The sequence below is a fragment of the Cavia porcellus genome, unplaced genomic scaffold, assembly GCF_034190915.1.
Source record: "Cavia porcellus strain 051 isolate PalLab524CR breed Dunkin Hartley unplaced genomic scaffold, mCavPor4.1 scaffold_1, whole genome shotgun sequence".
In the NCBI taxonomy this organism is placed as follows: domain Eukaryota; kingdom Metazoa; phylum Chordata; class Mammalia; order Rodentia; family Caviidae; genus Cavia; species Cavia porcellus.
The window spans coordinates 13,074,485-13,098,947 of NW_026947484.1; positions in this window are offsets into that span (position 1 = coordinate 13,074,485).

Genomic DNA, 24,463 nt, shown 5'->3' on the forward strand with positions numbered 1-24,463 from the left:
AACCTTATCCCTAAAACTAACAATAACCCTAACTCTAAACCTAAAGGCAAATTCTAACCCTAAACCTAACCATAACCCTAACAGTAACCTCTAACACTAAACCTTACCCTAACACTAACCCTAACCATCACCCGAATCCAAAGGCTAAACATAACCCTAACCCTAACCCTAACCCTACACTAAAGCTAACCCTAACACTAACCCTCACCGAAACCAAAGGCTAACCATAAACCTAACCCTATCCCTAACCCGAACACCAACCATAACGCAAAGCCTAATCCTAGCCCTAATGCTAACCTCAAACCCCAACCCTAACTCTAACACTAACACTCTAACACTAACCGTAATGCTAGCCCGAAACGTAACCCCTAATGTCAAACCCTAATCCTAACCCTAGCCATAACTCTAAACCTAACCCTAATCTCAATCCTAACCTTAACTCAAACCCTAACCTTTAGCCTAACCCTAAATCGAACCCTAACCCTAACCCTAACTCTAACGCTAACCCTAAAGCTAAACCTAACTCTAACCCTCACCCTAACCCTCACACTAACCCTAACACTAACCGTAACCTGTCATCTAACCCTATTCCTAACCCTTACCCTATACCGAAACGTAACCCTAACCCTAACTCTAAAGCTAAATCTAAACTGAAACCCAACACAAAACTAACCCTAACACTAACTCCAACCTTGACAATATACCTAAAACTAATCATAACTCTAACCCTAACCCTAATCATCCCCCTTACAACTAACCCCTAATCCTAAACCTAACCCTAACCCTAACCCTAACCCTAAGCCTACAACAAACATTAACATCTAATCCTCACCCTAACCCTAAGCCAGCCCTAAATCTAACAGTAACCTGAAACCTAAGCGTAACTCTAACCCTAACCATAACACTAACCTCTAAATCTAACCCTAACACTAACACTAACCCTATATCTAACCCTAAGCCTAAATATTACACTAAACTTAACCCTAACCCTGACCCTAACTCTAACATTAACCATAATCTCTAACCCTAACCCTAACCCTAAACCTAACCCTAACCCTAACCTCTAACCCTAACCCTAAACCTGAAACTAAACCTAACAGTAACACAAACCTAACTTCTAACACTTACCCTAACCCTAACCGTAAAACTCAACCTAACCCTAACCCTAAACACAACGCTAAAGCTAACTTCAAACCCTGAACCTAAAATCTAAACCTAAGCTTCAACACTAACTCTAACACTAACCCTAATATCTAAGCCTAACCCTAACACTAACCTGAACCCTACCCCTAATCCTAATGATAATTTAACGCTATCTTCTAACCGTGACCTTAACCCTAACCGTAAGCCTAACCCTAACACTAACCCTAGCACTAAACTCAAACCATAACCCTAACACTAACCCTAAATATATCCGTAACCTCCAAACCTAACACTAACCCTAACAATAAAACTAAACCCTAACCTTAACCCTAACACTATCCCTAAATGTATCCCTATGCCTAAACCCAACCCTAAACCTAAACCTACCTCTAAACCTAATCCCTAACACTAACCCTATCCCATACCGCTAAACCTAACCCTCACCCAAAACCAAACCCTTACCCTAACCCTAATACTTACCATTAACTCTAAACCTAAACGTAACCCTAACCCTAAACCTAACCCTAACCATAAGCCTAACATATAACCCTAAACCTAACAAGAACCCAAACCGTAACTATAACCCTAACCCTATCGCTAACACTAACCCTATACTCTAACCCTAACCCTAACCTTTTAACCCTAACCCTAACCCTAACCCTAATCCTAAACCTTCACGACAAAACCTAATCCTAACACTAACCCGAACTCTAACCCTAAAACTAAGCCTATCCCTAACACCACCAAACCCTAAACCTAACCCTAACCCAACACAAAACTAACCCTAACACTAACTCCAAGCTTGACAATATCCCTAAAACTAATCATAACCCTAACCCTAACCCTAATCATCTCCCTAACAACTAACCCCTAATCCTATACCTAACCCTAACCCTAACCCTAAACTTAACCCTAACCCTAACCCTAAGCCTACACCAAACATTAACTTCTAATCCTCACCCTAACCCTAAGCCAGCCCTAATCCTAACACTAACCTGAAACCTAAGCGTAACCCTAACCATAACCATAACACTAACCTCTAAATCTAACCCTAACCCTAACACTAACCCTAAATCTAACCCTAAGCCTAAATGTTACACTAAACCTAACCCTAACCCTGACCCTAACTCTAACCTTAACCATAATCTCTAAACCCAACCCTAATCCTAAACGTAACCCTAACCCTAACCTCTAACCCTAACCCTAAACCTGAACCTAAACCTAACAGTAACACAAACCTACCTTCTAACCCTTACCCTAAGCCTAACCGTAAAACTCAACCTAACCCTAACCATAAACATAACGCTAAAGCTAACTTCTAACCCTGAACCTAAATTTAAACCTGAGCTTCAACACTAACCCTAACATCTAAGCCTAACCCTAACACTAACCTGAACCCTACACCTAATCCTAACCCTAATTTAACGCTAACATCTAACCATAACCTTCACCCTAACCGTAAGCCTAACCCTAACGCTAACCCTAGCACTAAACTAGAACCATAGCCCTAACACTAACCCTAACCCTAAATCTATCCCTAAACTCCAAACCTAACCCTAACCCTAACCCTAAGACTAAACTCAAAACCTAACCCTGACACTATTCCTAACCCTAAACCTATCACTAAAAACAACCCTAATGCTAAACATAAGCCTAACTATAAACCCTAACCCTAACACAAACACTAAAACTAACCCTTACTCTAACCCTAACACTAACCCTAAACTCTAACTCCAACCGTAACTCCAACATTAACCTTAACCATAAGCCTAACCTCTAACCCTAACCCTCACGCAAATCCAAAGGCTAACCATAACCCTAACCCTAACCCGAACCCGAACACTAACCATAACCCTAAGCCTAATCCTAGCCCTAATGCTAACCTCAAACCTCAACCCTAACCCTAACATTAACACTCTAACACTAACCCTAACGTTAGCCCTAAACCTAACCCCTAACGTGAAACCCTAATCCTAACCCTAAGCCTGACACTAACCCTTAACCTAATCCCAATCCTAACCCTAACCATAACCATAACCCTGTCCAACACTAACCCTAACACTAACCCTAACCCTAGCCATAACCCTATACCTAACCCTAACCCTAACCCTCACCTTAACACTAAATCTAAAACTAACCCTAACCTAAACCTAACCGAAACCCTAAACAATAACACTAACGCTAACACCATACCTAAACCTAACCTTATCCCTAAAACTAACCCTAACACTAACTCTAACCCTAAACCCAAATTCTAACGCTAACACTGACCGTAACACTAACAGTATCCTCTAACACTAACAGTTACCCTAACCATAAGCCTAACCCTCACCTGAATCCAAAGGCTAACCATTACCCTAAGCCTAACCCTAACCCGAACACTAACCATAACGCAAAGCCTACTCCTAGCCCTAATGCTAACCTCAAACCCCAACCCTAACCCTAACCCTAACACTGTAACACTAGCCCTAATGTTAGCCCTAAACCTAACATCTAACGTCAAACCCTAATCCTAACCCTAACCCTAACTCTAACCCTAACCCTAATCTCAATCCTAACCCTAACCCTAACCATAACCCTAACCTTTGCCCTAACCCTAAATCTAACCCTAACTCTAACCCTAACCCTAACGCTAAACCTAACTCTAACCCTAAGCCTAATCCTCACACTAACACTAACCCTAACTGTAACCTATCATCTAACCCTAATCCTAACCCTTTCCCTATACCGAAACATAATCCTAACCCTAACTCTAAAGCTAACCCTCACCCTAAACCCAACCCAAAACTAACACTAACACTAACTCCAAGCTTAACAATATCCCTAAAACTAATCATAACCCTAAACCTAACCCTAATCATCTCCCTAACAACTAACCCCTAAACCTAAACCTAACCCTAAACCTAACCCTAACCCTAACCCTAACCTTAACCCTAACCCTATCCCTAAGCCTACACCAAACATTAACTGCTAATCCTCACCCTAACCCTAAGCCAGCCCTAAATCTTACACTAACCTGAAACCTAAGCGTAACCCTAACCCTAACCATAACCATAACACTAACCTCTAAATCTAACCCTAACACTAACACTAACCCTAAATCTAACCCTAAGCCTAAATCTTTCACTAAACTTAATCCTAACGCTGACCCTAACTCTAACCTTAACCCTAATCTCTAACCCTAACCCTAACCCTAAACCTAACCCTAACCCTAACCTCTAACCCTAACCCTAAACCTGAACCTAAACCTAACAGTAACACAAACCTACCTTCTAACCCTTACCCTAACCCTAACCGTAAAACTCAACCTAACCCTAACCCTAAACATAACGCTAAAGCTAACTTCTAACCCTAAACCTAGCTTTGTCTGGAGGAGGAGGGATCCCGGGTTCCTGAGGCACCTCGGCCTGTGCCCAGCTGTGCCTAGCCATCGGTGTGCAGAGGAGGAGCTGCGCGGATCTGGAGCGCCTGCTGAGGCCCCTTCCCTTGTCTGGAGGAGGAGGGATCCCGGGTTCCTGAGGCACCTCGGCCTGTGCCCAGCTGCGCCTGGCCATCGGTGTGCGGAGGAGGAGCTGCGCGGATCCGGAGCGCCTGCAGAAGCCCCTTCCTTTGTCTGGAGGAGGAGGGATCCCGGGTTCCTGAGGCACCTCGGCCTGTGCCCAGCCGCGCCTAGCCATCGGTGTGCAGAGGAGGAGCTGCGCGGATCCGGAGCGCCTGCAGAGGCCCCTTCCTTTGTCTGGAGGAGGAGGGATCCCGGGTTCCTGAGGCACCTCGGCCTTTGCCCAGCCGGGCCTAGCCATCGGTGTGCAGAGGAGGAGCTGCACGGTCCGGAGCGCCTGCAGAGGCCCCTTCCTTTGTCTGGAGGAGGAGGGATCCCAGGTTCCTGAGGCACCTCAGCCTGTGCCAGGCCGCGCCTAGCCATCGGTGTGCAGAGGAGGAGCTGCGCGGATCTGGAGTGCCTGCGGAAGCCCCTTCCTTTGTCTGGAGGAGGAGGGATCCCAGGTTCCTGAGGCACCTCGGCCTGTGCCCAGCCGCGCATAGCCATCTGCGTGCAGAGGAGGAGCTGGGTGGATCCGGAGTGCCCGCAGGAGGCCCTTCCTTTGTCTGGAGGACTGTGGATATCTCTGCAAGCAGGGAGGGATCACAGGCTCCTGAGGCACTGCGGTCTGTGGTGAGTACCCTAAACCGGCTGCGATCCAAGAGCTGTGGATCTACCAAGGGGCAGATGGGCACACAGTGTCCCTGAGGCCCAGCTTGTCTGGAACCACGGAGTTCTGAACAAGCAGAGAAGGGCCATTGGTTCTGCAGGCCCAATGGCCTGGGGTAGAGTGGTGCCAGAGTCTCAATAGCTGCAAACATAGAAGGGGATTTTCAACAGATCCTGAGGAGGCTTTCAAATAACACTTGAAATACAGAAATATAGGAAAATGACAAAACGAAAGACCAAATTACAACCTCAAACCTCCAGCCCATCTCAGGAAACCCTAGGAGAAGTGTATTTAGAAGAAAATATATCCCATCCTCCTCATATATCAGACACAATAGCTACTGAGGTTGACAAGCAACTCCAGGAAGCTTTAAAGAAATTCAAACTCGAAATAATATCCCAGATAAAAGAAGAAATGATAAAAGAAATGAAAGAGATTCTAAATATATCTAAAGAAAACACAGATAAAAAATTGGAGGAACTAAACAAAAAGATAGAATCCCTAGATGAGCAATATAAGAAACAAACAGAATACATAATGCAGATGCACAGAGATATACAGGAAATAAAAAACTCCACTGAAAGTTGTAAAAACCGCCTTAATGAAGGTGAAGATAGAATTTCAGACCTTGAAGACAGGATTGCAGCTAGTGAACAGGAAAGGAAAGATCTTTTAAAAATAACAAGGAATCAGGAAACAACAATTCAACAACTGCAAGATGATGCAAAGAAGAATAACATAAGAATGATAGGGATTAATGAAAAAGAAGGAGACAACGTAAAGGATATCAAGAGGATATTTAGAGAAGCAATAGCTGAAAACTTCCCAAGCATGAGATCAGAAACTGACATCAGGATCAGTGAAGCATATAGAACTCCAAATAGTCATAACCAAAATAAAACAGCACCCAGACATATAATAATCACCATCCCAGAAATCCCACACAAGAATAGATTATTAAAAGCTGTCAGAGAGAAAAGACAGATCACTTATAAAGGAAAACCTATCAGAATCACAGCAGACTTCTCAGCACAAACGATAAAGTCAAGAAGAGCATGGAGTGAAGTATTCCAGATCCTAAAGCAAAATGATTTCCAACCAAGACTGATATATCCTGCAAAACTATCATTTAAAATAGATGGTGAAATACGATACTTCCATGACAAAGAACAGCTGAAGAACTTCATGAACACCAAACCAACCCTGCAAAAAATATTGAAAGACAGTTTAGATACACAAAGGAAAAAACCACTAAGCAAAGCAAATAATTAAACAGAACAGAAAGATAAAGATGCAACAGCAGAGAGATAAGAATCCTACAATTAACCAACATTTAACAGTAATAACCATTAATGTAAATGGTCTCAATGCACCAATCAAAAGAAACAGACTAGCAGAATGGATCAAGAAACAAAATCCAACCATATGCTGTTTACAGGAAACCCATCTAACCCAGAAGGATACTCACAGACTGAAAGTCAAAGGATGGAAAACAATTCTTCATGCAGCAGGAATCCAAAAAAAGGCAGGAGTAGCCATTCTGTTTGCAGACAACGTGAACTTTAAACCAACAATGACTATAAAGGATAAAGAAGGTCACTACATACTTGTAAGGGGAAAACTCCAAGAGGAAGAGATAACTATCTTAAATATATACGCACCAAACTCCAGAGCGCCCAGTTATATAAAACGATTATTAACAGAAATGAAAACTCAAATTATCAGTAACACAATTGTAACAGGAGACCTTAATACGCCATTGACACCAAGGGACAGATCGACCAGACAGAAAATGAGTAAAGAAATAACAGAACTGAATCATACCTGTGAACAAAAGGGTTTGATGGACATATACAGAATGTTCCACCCAACAACACCAGAATACATATTCTTCTCAGCAGTACATGGATCATTTTCTAAAATAGACCATATATTAGCTCATAGAACATATTTAAACAAGTGCAAAAGAGCTGAAATCATCCCTTGCATGTTATCGGATCACAGCGCTCTGAAATTAGAAATTAACGATCAAAGATACTGCAAAAATCCCACAAACTCATGGAAACTGAATAACACACTCTTGAGTAATCAGTGGGTCACAGAAGAAATTAAAGAAGAAATCAAACAATACCTAAAAGAAAATGAAAATGCAGATACAACTTACCGGAATCTGTGGGATGCACTGAAAGCCGTCCTGAGAGGAAAATTTATTGCACTGAGTTCCCACATCAGGAAAACGGAACGAATACAAATAAATAACTTGATGCTACACCTCAAACAGCTAGAAAAAGAAGAGCAAGTCAAGCCCAAAGCCAAAAGAAGAGAGGAAATTATAAAAATCAGAGCAGAAATCAATGCAATAGAGACTAAGAAAACAATCCAAAGGATCAACAAATCAAAGAGTTGGTTCTTTGAAAGAATAAATAAAATCGATAAGCCCCTAGCCAACCTTATTTAAAAAAGGGAAGAAAAAGCTCAAATTCATGCAATAAGAAATGAAAAAGTAGTCACTACAGACCCAATAGAAATACAGAAGATCATCAACACCTATTTCGAAAACCTCTACTCTCAAAAGTTTGATAACACAGAAGAAATAGACAGTTTCTTAGAAGCATATGAAGTGCCAAAGCTAGATCAAGAGGATGTAAAATTGTTGAATAACCCAATCTCGGTTACTGAAATTGAAAATGTAATTAAGTCCTTACCCACCAAGAAGAGCCCAGGCCCAGATGGATTCACTGCAGAATTCTACAAGAAATACAAAGAAGACCTAATGCCGACACTCCTCAAACTATTCAATGAAATTGAAAGGGAAGCAATCCTTCCTAAGTCATTCCTGGAAGCAAATATCACTCTAGTACCAAAACCTGAGAAAGACCCAACTATAAAAGAGAACTATAGACCGATCTCCCTAATGAACACAGATGCAAAAATCCTCAATAAAATATTGGCAAATAGGATCCAGCAAATCATCAAGAAGATTATACACCATGACCAAGTGGGATTCATCCCAGGAATGCAAGGATGGTTCAACATACGCAAATCAATAAATGTAATCCACCATATCAATAAAGCCAAAAATAAGAATCACATGATCATTTCTATAGACGCAGAAAAAGCCTTCGATAAGGTCCAACATTTATTCATGATAAAAACTCTACAGAAAATTGGAATAGATGGTCTTTACCTCAATATAATAAAGGCCATTTATGACAAACCAACAGCCAGCATCATACTAAATGGCCAAAAATTGAAAGCCTTTACTTTAAAATCAGGCACAAGATAAGGATGTCCTTTATCACCACTCCTATTTAATATAGTACTGGAAGTACTAGCCAGAGCAATTAGGCAAGAAAGAGAAATAAAAGGGGTAAAGATAGGAAAAGAAGAAGTTAAGTTGTCATTGTTTGCAGATGACATGATACTCTACATAGAAGACCCCCTAAGCTCCATTGAAAGACTCTTAGATACAATAAATAAATTCATTAATGTGGCTGGATACAAAATCAATACTCAGAAATCAATAGCATTCCTATACACAAACAACAAAACCACAGAGAGGGAAATAAGAGAAACTGGACTATTCACATTAGCAAGCAAAAAAATGAAATATTTAGGAATTACTCTTACGAAAGAAGTGTAAGACTTATACAGTGAAAACTATATTACACTGAAACAGGAAATTGAAGATGATCTCAGAAAATGGAAAGACATCCCTTGCTCATGGATAGGAAGAACAAACATTGTGAAGATGGCCATTCTCCCAAAACTCTTATACAGATTCAATGCAATCCCAATAGAAATACCATCAACATACCTTATAGATCTAGAGAAATCACTCCTAAATTTCATCTGGAACCAGAAGAGACCTAGAATCACAAAAGCAATTCTAAGCAGCAAAGACAAAGCAGGAGGCATCACAATCCCTGACTTGAAATTATACTACAAAGCAACAGTAGTAAAATCAACATAGTATTGGAATCAAAACAGAGCTGAAGATCAATGGAATAGATTAGAAGATACAACCACAACTACGAACACACTCAACCACCTTATCTTTGATAAAGGAGCCAAGCAGGTTCACTGGAAGAACGACAGTCTCTTTAATAAATGGTGCTGGAAAAACTGGCTCTCCATTTGCCGAAAACTAAAGCTAGACCCATGTCTATCACCATGTACTAAATTAAAATCTGAATGGGTCAAAGATCTGAATATTAAAACAGAAACGCTAAATCTATTGGAAGACAAATTGGGTAGAAACCTTGGAGACATAGGAGTAGGTAGAGAATTCATGAATAGGACTCAAACTGCACAGGAAATACTTCCCAGAATCAATAACTGGGACCACTTCTTATTAAAAAGTTTCTGCATGTCAAAAGAAATCTCCAGCATAGTGAAAAGAAAACCCACAAACTGGGAAAATATTTTAGTGAACTCTCTCTCAGACAAGGGACTCTTGTCTAAAACATATAAAGAATTAAAAAAACTCAGACCTCCAAAATTCAAAGATCCAATCCAAAAATGGGCATCTGAGATGAATACGCAATTCTCAGATGAAGAAATGCAAATGGCAAATAAATACATGAAAAAATGCTCATCATCATTGGTCATCAGAGAAATGCAAATTAAAACCACACTGAGATACCATCTCACTCCTGAAAGAATGGCCAGGATCAAGAAAACCAACAACAGCAAATGCTGGAGAGGCTGTGGGGAAAAAGGAACTCTCCTACACTGTTGGTGGGAGTGTAGACTGGTACAGCCTTTGTGGAGGTCTGTCTGGAGGTTTCTCAAAAAGTTGGGATTGGAAATCCCATTTATTCCAGCTATTCCACTTCTAGGCATATTCCCAGAAGAACTGAAAGCATCATAACACAGGGATATATGTGCACCTATGTTTATAGCAGCACAATTTGTAATCGCCAGATCTTGGAAACAACCCAAGTGTCCATCAACTGAGGAATGGATAAAAAAGTTGTGGTATTTCTATACAATGGAGTATTATTCAGCTATAAAGAAGGATCGCATTGAGATATTTATCAATAAATGGGCGCAGCTTGAGACCATACTCATAAGTGAAATAAATCAATCTCGCATGTATGAATACCGAATAGTTTCCTTAATGTAAGTAATGATTCAAATATATAAAAATATGTGATAATCATGATTCCCCATTATGTGGCCTTGAAGCCTTATAAAATTTTTACTTATTAATTAGAAAGAAGGCTTTATTCTGGGCTTTTTGATATGGAAATATTTGAAGCTATAGTATATGAAGTTTTATCCAAATATTTTAAGGAAAAAGACAGACACTATGGTATCTACTATTCTTTAAAAAAATTATTTAACTATTTCTTATGCTTATTTTAATTAAGGGAAAAATTTTAAAAATTAGGATATATAGTAGTAACTCTTTTTGATCTCCTATTAACTTGTTTTGAAGTCCTGTAATACTCCCAAGATCTTGTTTTTACTGATTAGACTCTGTTCCATTCTGTGCGATAGTAGCAAGTCTGAAGGTATAGGCAACTAATTGGAAGGCAATAAGATTCACAAAGATGCCCATTCTGGTTTGACTATTGTCTCCTTTGGAAGTCCTGTAGTGTTCACAATGCCTAAGTTTTATTGGTCTTGTTCTCCACTGTTTTGTCCGGCTTTATAATATCTAATGAGATGGACAATTCCTTTTCAGGAAACAAGAGACAATGTTGATAAACATTGTTGATGACCTTGTACACTGTTCTACATCATGTGCTATGTCTATCCTTGGTTTTGACTTACAGCTTTGTTTTGCCATATTTGACTTTATTCTCTCCCCCCCAAAAAAGTAATAAGAACTAAGGAGTAATAAAATCCAAAATGTGTAAATTTTGTTGTAAAAAAGAGAGGGAGGGAAAAAAAAAGAGCTCTAACGGATATAACAGCAAGTGTGTTTAGGGATGTTAAATAGCTGACTATATTAATGTTTTTGGATCATTGAACACAGCTGTTTGCAGTCTGTTTGAATGTCTACTTTGTATTCTTTGATACTGTGATTTGAGCAACTATTTCCAAGATGATAATATGTAATCTATTAACAGGTGATTTCTTACTGTTATGGTTTTTTTTTTTTGTAGTTCTGTATTATGTGTAACCTTACACTGCTTTGTTTTGTTTTGTGTTTTTCTCTTTTTCCTCTTAAATAAAAAAAAACCCTGAACCTAAATCTAAACCTAAGCTTCAACACTAACCCTAACACTAAGCCTAGCCTCTAAGCCTAACCTTAATCCTAACATGAACCATACACCTAATCCTAACACTAATTTAACGCTAACATCTAACCATAACCTTAACCCTAACCGTAAGCCTAACCCTAACGCTAACCCTAGCACTAAACTCGAACCCTAACCCTAATACTAACCCTAATCCTAAATCTACCCCTAAACCCCAAACCTAACCCTAACCCTAACAATAACACTAAATCCTAACCTTAACCCTAACACTATCCATAAATCTATCCCTATGCTTAAACCCAACCATAAACCTAAACCTACCTCTAAACCTAATCCCTAACACTAACCCTGACCAATACCGCTAAACCAAACTCTCACCCAAACCAAAACCTTAACACTAACCCTAGCCCTTACCCTAACCCTAACACTTACCATTAACTCTAACCCTAAACATAACCCTAACCCTAAACCTAACTGTAACCATAACCGAAACCTATAACCCTAAACCTAACAAGAACCCAAACCGTAACTATAACCCTAACGCTAACACTAACCGATACTCTAACCCTAAGCCTAACCTTTTAACCCTAACCCTAACCCTAATCCTAAACCTTCACGCCAAACCCTAATCCTAACACTAACCCTAACTCTAACCCTAACACTAAGCCTATCCCTAACACCACCGAACCCTAACCCTAACCCTAACCCTGTCTAACCCTAACCCTAACCCTGACCCTAACACAAACCTATTTGCTAACACTCACCTGAACCCTAACCCTAAATCTCAACCTAACCCTAACTCTAACCATAACACTAAAGCAAACTTCTAACACTAACACTAACGCTAACACTCACCCGAATCCAAAGGCTAACCAAAACCCTAACCCGAAACCTAATCCGAACACCAAGCATAAGCCAAAGCCTAATCCTAGCCCTAATGCTAACCTCAAACCCAAACCCTAACTCTCACACTAACACTCTAACACTAACATTAACGCTAGCACTAAACCTAACCCATAACGTGAAACCCTAATGCTAAACCTAGCTATAACTCTAACCCTAACCCTAATCTCAATCCTAACCCTAAACCTAACCCTAACCCTAACCTTTACCCTAACCCTAAATCTAACCCTAACCCTAACCCTCACTAACCCTAAACCTAATGCTAAACCTAACTCTAACCCTAACCCTAACCCTCACACTAACCCTAACCCTAACCGTAACCTATCATCTAACCCTTATCCTAACCCTTACCCTATACCAAAACGTAACCCTAACCCTAACTCTAAAGCTAACCCTAACGCTAAATCCAACACAAAACTCACCCTAACACTAACTCCAACCTTGACAATATCATTAAAACTAATCATAACCCTAACCCTAACCCTAATCATCTCCCTAACACCTAAACCCTAACCCTAAACTTAACCCTAACCTAACCCTAACCTTAAAACTAACCCTAACCCTAAGCCTCCACCAAACATTAACTTCTAATCCTCACCCTAACCCTAAGCCAGCCCTAAATCTAACCTAAACTGAAACCGAAGCGTAACCCTAAGCCTAACCATAACCATAACACTAACCTCTAAATCTAACCCTAACCCTAACACTGACCCTAAATCTATCCCTAAGTCTAAATGTTACACTAAACTTAACCCTAACCCTGACCCTAACTCTAACCTTAACCATAATCTCTAACCCTAACCCTAACCCTAAACCTAAACCTAACCCTAACCTCTAAGCCTAACCCTAAACCTGAACATAAACCTAACAGTAACACAAACTTAACTGCTAAACCTTACCCTAAACCTAACCGTAAAACTCAATCTAACCCTAACCCTAAACATAACGCTAAAGCCAACTTCTAAACCTGAACCTAATCTAAAACTAAGCTTCAACCCTAACCCTAACACTAACCCTAACCTCAAAGCCTAACCCTAAACCTAACCTGAATGCTACAACTAATCCTAAATCTAATTTAATGCTAACATCTAACCATAACCTTAACCCTAACCGTAAGCCTAACCCTAACGCTAACCCTAGCACTAAACTAGAACCGTAACCCTAACACTAAACCTAACCCTAAATCTATCCCTAAACTCCAAACCTAACCCTAACCCTAACCCTAAGACTAAACTCAAAACCTAACCCTGACACTATCCCTAACCCTAAACCTATCACTAAAAACAACCCTAATGCTAAACATAAGCCTAACTATAAACCCTAACCCTAACACAAACACTAACACTAACCCTTACTCTAACCCTAAACTCTAACTCCAACCGTAACTCCAACATTAACCTTAAACATAAGCATAACCTCTAACCCTAACCCTCACGCGAATCCAAAGGCTAACCATAACCCTAACCCTAACCCTAACCCGAACACTAACCATAACCCTAAGCCTAATCCTAGCCCTAATGCTAACCTCAAACCTCAACCCTAACCTAACCTTAACACTCTAACACTAACCCTAACGTTAGCCCTAAACCTAACACCTAACGTGAAACCCTAATCCTAACACTAAGCCTAACACTAACCCTAAACCTAATCCCAATCCTAACCCTAACCATAACCATAACCCTGTCCAACACTAACCCTAACACTAACCCTAACTCTAGCCATAACCCTAAACCTTACCCTAACCCTAACCCTCACCTTAACGCTAAATCTAAAATTAACCCTAACCTAAACCTAACCGAAACCCTAAACAATAACACTAACGCTAACCCCATACGTAAACCTAATCTTATCCCTAAAACTAACCCTAACACTAACTCTAACCCTAAACCCAAATTCTAACCCTAACACTAACCATAACACTAACAGTAACCTCTAACACTAACCCTTACCCTAACCATAACCCTAACCCTCACCTGAATCCAAAGGCTAACCATAACCATAAGCAAAACCCTAAACCGAAAGCTAAGCATAACCATAACGCTGAACTCTAACCCTAATCCTAAAATCTAAACCTAACCTTAACACTAATCATAACACTAATCCTAACACTAAACCCAAAACCTAACACTGACACTATCCCTAACCCTAAACCTATCACTAAAAACAACCCTAATGCTAAACCTAAGCCTAGCTATAAACCCTAACCCTAATCCTAACACTAAACCTAACACTAACACTAACGCTAACCCTTACTCTAATCCTAACACTAACCCTAAAATATAACTCCCACCCTAACTCCAACCCTAACCATAACCATAAGCATAACCTCTAACACTAAACCTAACCCGGATACAAAGGCTAACCATAACCCTAACCCTAACCCTAACCCGAACACTAACCATAACCCTAAGCCTAATCCTAGCCCTAATGCTAACCTCATACTCCAACCCTAACCATAACCTTAACACTATAACACTAACCCTAACGCTAGCCCTAAAACTAACACCTAACGTCAAACCCTATTGCTAAACCTAGCCCTAACACTAACCCTAACCCTAATCCCAATCCTAACCCTAACCATACCCATAACCCTGTCCCACCCTAACCCTAACACTAACCCTAGACCTAGCCGTAACCATAAGTCTAAACCTAACCGTAACCCTAACCCTAACCCTAACCTAGCCCTGAATCTAACGCGAACCTCTAACCAAAACCGAACCCTAGCCATAAACCTAACCCTAACCCTAACCCTAACCATAACCTAACACTAACCCTAACCCCTAACCATAACCCTAACCCTAAACCTCACCTTAACGCTAAACCTAAAACTAACCCTAACCCTAAACCGAACTGAAACCCTAAACACTAACACTAACACCATACCTAACCCTAACCTTAACCCTAAAACTAACCCTAACCCTAAATCTAAACCTAAAGGCAAATTCTAACACTAACCCTAACCTTAACCCTAACCCTAAACTTTACCCTAAGCCTAAATCTAACCCTAACCCTAACCCTAACTCTAACCCTAACCCTAATGCTAAACCTAAGTCTAACCCTAACCCTAACCCTCACACTAACCCTAACCCTAACCGTAACCTATCATCTAACCCTAATCCTACCCCTTACCGTATGCCGAAACGTAACACTAACCCTCAATCTAAAGCTAACCCTAAACCGAAACCCAACACAAAACTAACCCTAACACTAACTCCAACCTTGACAATATCCCTAAAACTAATCATAACCCTAACCCTAACCCTAATCATCTACCTAACAACTAACCCCTAATCCTGAACCTAAGCCTAAACCTAACCCTAAACCTAACCCTAACCCTAAGCCTACACCAAACATTAACTTCTAATCCTCACCCTAAACCTAAGCCAGCCCTAAATCTAACACTAACCTCAAACCTAAGCGTAACCCTAACCCTAACCATAACCATAACACTAACCTCTAAATCTAACCCTAACCCTAACACTAACTCTAAATCTAACCCTAAGCCTAAATGTTAAACTTAACCCTAACTTAACCCTAACCCTTACCCTAACTCTAACTTTAACCATAATCTCAAGCCCTAACCCTAACCCTAAAGGTAACCCTAAACCTAACCTCTAACCCTAACCCTAAACCTGAACCTAAACCTAACAGTAACACAAAACTAACTTCTAACCCTTACCCTAACCCTAACCGTAAAACTCAACCTAACCCCAACCCTAAACATAGCGCTAAAGCTAACTTCTAACCCTGAACCTAAATCTAACCCTTAGCTTCAGCACTAACCCTAACACTAACCCTAACCTCTAAGCCTAACCTTAACCCTAACCTGAACCCTACACCTAATCCTAACCCTAATTTAACACTAACTTCTAACCATAACCTTAACCCTAACTGTAAGCCTAACCCTAATGTGAACCCTAGCACTAAACTCGAACCGTAACCCTAACACTAACCCTAATCCTAAATCTACCCCTAACCTCCAAACCTAACCCTAACCCTAAAAATAACACTAAACCATAACCTTAACCCTAAAACCATCCCTAAATCTATCCCTATGCCTTAACCCAACCCTAAACCTAAACCTACCTCTAAACCTAATCCCTAACACTAATCCTAACCCATACCACTAAACCTAACTCTCACCCAAACCCAAACCTTAACACTACCCCTAGCCCTTACCATAACCCTAATACTTACCATTAACTCTAACCCTAAACGTAACCCTAACCCTAAACCTAACCGTAACCATAAGCCTAACCTATAACCCTAAACCTAACAAGAACCCAAACTGTAACTATAACCCTAACCCTAACGCTAACACTAACCCTATACTCTAACCCTAATCCTAACCTTTTAACCCTAACCCTAACCCTAACCCTTATCCTAAACCTTCACGCCAAACCCTAATCCAAACACTAACCCTAACTCTAACCCTAACACTAACCCTATCCCTAACACCAATACAAACCTTTACCCTAACCCTAACCCTGTATAACCCTAACCCTAACCCTGACCCTAACACAAACGTATTTGCTAACATTCACCCTAACCCTAACCCTAAATCTCAACCTAACCCTAACTCTAACCATAACACTAACTCTAACCCTAACACTAACTATAACCATAACACTAAAGCTAACTTCTAACACTAAAACTAACGATAAACCTAAGCTTCAAAACTACCCCTAAACCTAACCATAACCCTAACCGTAACCCTAACTCTAAATCTAATGATAACCATAATCCTAAACAGAACCCTAACCCTAACCATAACGCTCAACTCTAACCCTAATACTAAACTCTAAACTTAACCTTAACACTAATCATAACCCTAACTCTAACACTAAACCCAAAACCTAACCCTGGCACTATCCCTAACCCTAAACCTATAACTAAAAACAACCCTAATTCTAACCCTAGGCCTAAAAATAAACCCTAACCCTAATCCTAACCCTAATCCTAACAGTAACACTAACACTAACCCTTACTCTAACCCTAAACTCTAACTCCAACCCTAACTCCAAACCTAACCATAACCATAAGCCTAACCTCTAACACTAACCCTCACCCGAATCCAAAGGCTAACCATAACCCTAACCCTAACCCTAACCCAAACACTAACCATAACCCTAAGCCTAATCCTAACCCTAATGCTAACCTCATACCCCAACCCTAACCATAACCTTAACACTCTAACACTAACCCTAACGCTAGCCCTAAATCTAACCCCTAACGTCAAACCCTAATCCGAACCCTAACCCTAACACTAACCCTAACCCTAATCCCAATTCTAACCCTAAACATACCCATAACCCTATCCCACCCTAACCCTAACACTAACCCTAGCCCTAGCCACAACCATAACTCTAAACCGAACCCTAACCCTAACCCTAACCCTAACCCTAACCCTAACCCTAAACCTAGCCCTAAATCTAATGTAAACCTCTAACCAAAACCGAACCCTAGCCATAACCCTAACCCTAATACTAACCTTAACCCTAAACTAACACTAACCCTAACCCCTAACCCTAACCCTAACCCTAACCCTAACACTCACCTTAACGCTAAACCTAAAACTAACCCTAACCCTAAACCTAACCGAAACCCTAAACACTAACACTAACACCAACACCATAACTAATCCTAACCTGATCCGTCAAACTAACCCTAAACCTAACTCTAAACCTAAACCCAAATTCTAACCCTAACCCTAACGGTAAGGCTAACATTAACCTCTAACACTAACCCTTACCCTAAAACTAACCCTAACCCTCACCCGAATCCAAAGGCTAACCATAACCCTAATACTAACCCTAACCCTAACACTAACACTAACCTTCACACGAATCCAAAGGCTAACCATAATTTTAACCCTAACCCTAAGCCGAACACCAACCATAACCGAAAGCCTAATCCTAGCCCTAATGCTCACCTCAAACCCCAACCCTAACTCTAACCCTAACACTCTATCACAAACCCTAACGCTAGCTCTAAACCTAACATCTAACGTCAAACCCTAATCCTAAACCTAAACCTAACTCTAACCCTAACCCTAATCTCAATCCTAACCCTAACCCTAACCCTAACCTTTACCCTGACCCTAAATCTAACCCTAACCCCAACCCTAACTCTAACCCTAACCCTAACCTTAGACCTAACACTAACCCTAACCCTTACCCTAACCCTAACACTTACCATTAATCCTAACCTTAAACATAACCCTAACCCTAAACCTAACCTTAACCATAAGCCTAACCTATAATCCTAAACCTAACAAGAACCCAAACCGTAACTATATCCCAAAACCTAACACTAACACTAAACCTAAACTCTAACGCTAACCCTAACCTTTTAACCCTAACCCTAACCCTAAGACAAACCCTAACCCTAATCCTAAACCTTCACGCCAAACCCTAATCCTAACACTAATCCTAACTCTAACCCTAACACTAAGCCTATCCCTATCACCACCAAACCCTAACCATAACCCTAACCCTGTCTAACCCTAACCCTAACCCTGACCATAACACAAACCTATTTGCTAACACTCACCCTAACCCTAACCCTAAATCTCAACCTAACCCTAACACTAACCATAACACTAAAGCTAACGTCTAACACTAACACTAACGCTAAACCTAAGCTTCAACACTACCCCCAAACCTAACCGTAACCCTAACCGTAACCCTAACTCTAAATCTAATGCTAACCATAACCCTAAACCGAACCCTAAACCTAACCATAACGCTCAACTCTAACCCTAATACTAAACTCTAAACCTAACCCTAACACTAATCATAACCCTAACCCTAACACTAAATCCAAAACCTAACCCTGACACTATCCTTAACCCTGAACCTATCACTAAAAACAAGCCTAATGCTAAACCTAAGCCTAACTATAAACCCTAACCCTAATCCTAACCCTAATCCTAACAGTAACACTAACACAAACCCTTACTCTAACCCTAACACTAACCCTAAACTCTAACTCCAACCCTAACTCCAACCCTAACCATAACCATAAGCCTAACCTCTAACCCTAAACCTCACCCCAATCCAAAGGCTAACCATAACCCTAACCTTATCCCTAACCCTAAACCGAACACTAACCATAAACCTAAGCCTAATCCTAGCCCTAATGCTAACCTCATACCCCAACCCTAACCATAACGTTAACACTCAAACACTAACCCTAACGCTAGCCGTAAATCTAACCCCTAACGTCAAACCCTAATCCTAACGCTAACCCTAACACTAACCCTAACCCTAATCCCAATCCTAATCCTAAACATACCCATAACCCTGTCCCACCCTAACCCTAACACTAACCCTAGCCCTAGCCATAACCATAACTCTAAACCTAACCGTAACCCTAACCCTAACCCTAACCCTAAACCTAGCCCTAAATCTAATGTAAACCTCTAACCAAAACCGAACCCTAGCCATAACCCTAACCCTAATCCTAACCTTAACGCTAACCTAACACTAACCCTAACCCCTAACCCTAACCCTAACCCTAACACTCACCTTAACGCTAAACCTAAAACGAACCCTAACGTTAAATCTAACCGAAACCTAACGTTAACTAACCCTAACGTTAAATCTAACCTAACCTTATCCGTAAAACTAACCCTAATCCTAACTCGAAACCTAAACCCAAATTCTAACCCTAACCCTAACGGTAAGGCTAACAGTAACCTCTAACACTAACCCTTACCCTAACACTAACCCTAACACTCCCCCGAATCCAAAGGCTAACCATAACCCTAACCCTAACCCTAACCCTAACCCTAACCCTAACACTAACCCTCACACGAATCCAAAGGCTAACCATAACTTTAACCCTAACCCTAAGCCGAACACCAACCATAACGCAAAGCCTAATCCTAGCCCTAATGCTAACCTCAAACCCCAACCCTAACTCTAACCCTAACACTCTATCACTAACCCTAACGCTAGCCCTAAACCTAACACCTAACGTCAAACCCTAATCCTAAACCTAAACCTAACTCTAACCCTAACCCTAATCTCAATCCTAACCCAAACCCTAACCCTAACCTTTCCCTAAACCTAAATCTAACCCTAACCCTAACCCTAACCCTAACCCTAACCCTAACCCTAACCCTAGCCATAACCCTAACCCTAACCCTAACCCTAACCCTAACCCTAACCCTAACCCTAATCCTAACCGTAACCTGGCATCTAACCCTAAATCTAAACTTTACGTTATACTGAAACGTAACCCTAACCCTAACTCTAAAGCTAACCCTAAACCGAAACCAAACACAAAACTAACCCTAACACTAACTCCAACCATGACAATGTCCCTAAAACTAATCATAACCCTAACCCTTACCATAATCATCTCCCTAACAACAAACCCCTAATCCTAAACCTAACCCTAACCCTAACCCTAACCTTAACCCTAACCCTAACCCTAAGCCTACACCAAACATTAACTTCTAATACTCACCCTAACCCTAAGCCAGCCCTAAATCTAACACTAACCTGAAACCTAAGCGTAACCCTAACCCTAACCATAACCATAACACTAACCTCTAAATCTAACCCTAACCCTAACACTAACCCTAAATCTAACCCTAAGCCTAAATGATACACTAAACTTAACGCTAAACCTGACCCTAACTCTAACCTTAACAATAATCTCTAACCCTAACCCTAACCCTAAACGTAACACTATCCCTAACCACTAACCTAAACCTACACCTGAACCTAAACCAAACAGTAACACAAAACTAACTTCTAACCCTTACCCTAACCCTAACCGTAAAACTCAACCTAACCCTAACCCTAAACATAACGCTAAAGCTAACTTCTAACCCTGAACCTAAATCTAAACCTAAGCTTCAAGACTAACCGTAACACTAACCCTAACCTCTAAGCCTATCCCTAACACTAACCTGAACCCTACACCTAATCCTAAACCTAATTTAACGCTAACTTCTAACCATAACCTTAACCCTAACTGTAAGCCTAACCCTAACGCGAACCCTAGCACTAAACTCAAACCGTAACCCTAACACTAACCCTAATCCTAAATCTACCCCTAACCTCCAAACCTAACCCTAACCCTAACAATAACACTAAACCCTAACCTTAACCCTAAATCTATCCCTATGCCTAAACCCAACCCTAAACCTAAACCAACCTCTTAACCTAATTCCTAACACTAACCCTAACCAATACCGCTAAACCTAACTCTCACCCAAACCCAAAACCTAACACTAACCCTAGCCCTTACCCTAACACTAACACTTACCATTAACTCTAACCCTAAACGTAACCCTAACCCTAAACCTAACCCTAATCATAAGCTTGACCAATAACCCTAAGCCTAACAACAACCCAAACCGTAACTATAACCCTTACCCTAATGCTAACTCTAACCCTATACGCTAATCCTAACCCTAACCATTTAACCCTAACCCTAACCCTAACCCTAATACTAAACCTTCACGCCAAACCCTAATCCTAACTCTAACCCTAACACTAAGCCTATCCCTAACACCACCAAACCCTAACCCTAACACTAACCCTGTCTAACCCTAAACCTAACCCTGACCCTAACACAAACCTATTTGCTAACACTCAACCTAACCCTAACCCTAAATCTCAACCTAACCCTAACTCTAACCATCACACTAAAGCTAACTTCTAACACTAACACTAACGCTAAACCTAAGCTTCAACACTACCCCTAAACCTAACTGTAACCCTAACCGTAACCCTAACTCTAAATCTAATGCTAACCATAACCCTAAACCGAACCCTACCCTAACCATAACGCTCAACTCTAACCCTAATCCTAAACTCTAAACCTAACCTTAACACTAATCATAACCCTAACCCTAACACTAAACCCAAAACCTAACCCTGACACTATCCCTAACCCTTAACCTATCACTAAAAACAACCCTAATGCTAAAACTAAGCCTAACTATAAAACCTAACCCTAATCCTAACCCTAACCCTAACCCTAACCCTAACACTAACACTAACACTAACGCTAACACTAACACTTACACTAACCCTAACACTAACACTAAACTCTAACTCCAACCCTAACTCGAACCCTAACCATAAACATAAGCCTAATCTCTAACCCTCACCCTCAAACAAATCCAAAGGCTAACCATAACCCAAACGCTAACCTTAACCCGAACAATAACCATAACCCTAAGCCTAATGCTAGCCCTAATGCTAACATCATACCCCAACCCTAACAATAGCCTTAACCCACTAACTCTAACCCTAACGCTAGCCCTAAACCTACCCCCTAACGTCAAACCCTAATCCTAACACTAACCCTAACACTAACCCTAACCCTAATCCCAATCCTAACCCTAACCATACCCGTAACCCTGTCCCACCCTAAGCCTAAAACTAACCCTAGCCCTAGACGTAACCATAACTCTAACCCTAACCCTAACCCTAACACTAACCATAAACCTAGCCCTAAATCTAACGCGAAACTCTAACCAAAACTGAACCCTAGCCATAACCCTAACCCTAACCCTAACCCTAACCCTAACCTAACCCTAACCCGAACACCTAACCCTAACCCTAAACCTAACCCTCACCTTAATTCTAAATCTAACACTAACCCAAAAGCTAAATATGACCAAAACCTTAAACACTAACACTAACACCATACCTAACCCTAACCTTATCCCTAAAACTAACCCTAACACTAACTCTAAACCTAAACCCAAATTCTAACCCTAACCCTAAACATAACCCTAACAGTAACCTCTAACATTAACCCTTACCCTAACACTAACCCTAACCCTCACCCGAATCCAAAGGCTAACCACAACCCTAACCCTAACCCTAACCCTAACCCTAACACTAACCCTCACCCGAATCCAAAGGCTAACCATAACCGTAACCCTAATCCTAACCCGAACACCAACCATAACCCAAAGCCTTATCCTAGCCCTAATACTAACCTCAAACCCCAACCCTAACTCTAACCCTAACACTCTAACACTAACCCTAACGCTAGCCCTAAAACTAACCCCTAACGTCAAACCCCAATCCTAACACTAACCCTAACCCTAATCCCAATCCTAACCCTAACCATACCCATAACCCTGTCCCACCCTAACCCTAACACTAACCCTAGCCCTAGACGTAACCATAACTCTAACCCTAACCCTAACCCTAACCCTAAAACTAGCCCTAAATCTAACGCGAACCTCTAACCAAAACCGAACCCTAGCCTTAACCCTAACGCTAAACCTAACCCTAACCTAACCCTAACCCTAACCCCTAACCCTAACCCTAACCCTAACCCTCACATTAACGCTAAAACTAAAACTAACCCTAAACCTAAAACTAACCAATACCCTAAACACTAACACTAACACCATACCTAACCCTAACCTTATCCCTAAAACTAACCCTAACCTTCACTCTAAACCTAAACCCAAATTCTAAACCTAACCCTAACCGTAACCCTAACAGTAACCTCTAACACTAACCCTTAACCTAACACTAACCCTAACCCTCACCCGAATCCAAAGGCTAACCATAACCCTAACCCTAACACTAACCCTTACCCGAATCCAAAGCCTAACCATAACGCTAACCCTAACCCTAACCCGAACACCAACCATAACCCAAAGCCTAATCCTAGCCCTAATGCTAACTTCAAACCCCAACCCTAACTCTAACCCTAACACTCTAACACTAACCCTAACGCTAGCCCTAAACCTAACCCCTAACGTCAAACCCTAATCCTAACCCTACCCATAACTCTAACCCTAACCCTAATCTCAATCCTAATCCTAACCCTAACCCTAACCCTAAACTTTACCCTAACCCTAAATCTAACCCTAACCCTAACCCTATCTCTAACCCTAACCCTAACGCTGAACCTAACTCTAACCCTAACCCTAAGCCTCACACTAACCCTAACCCTAACCGTAACCTGTCATATAACCCTAATCCTAACCCTTACCCAATACCGAAA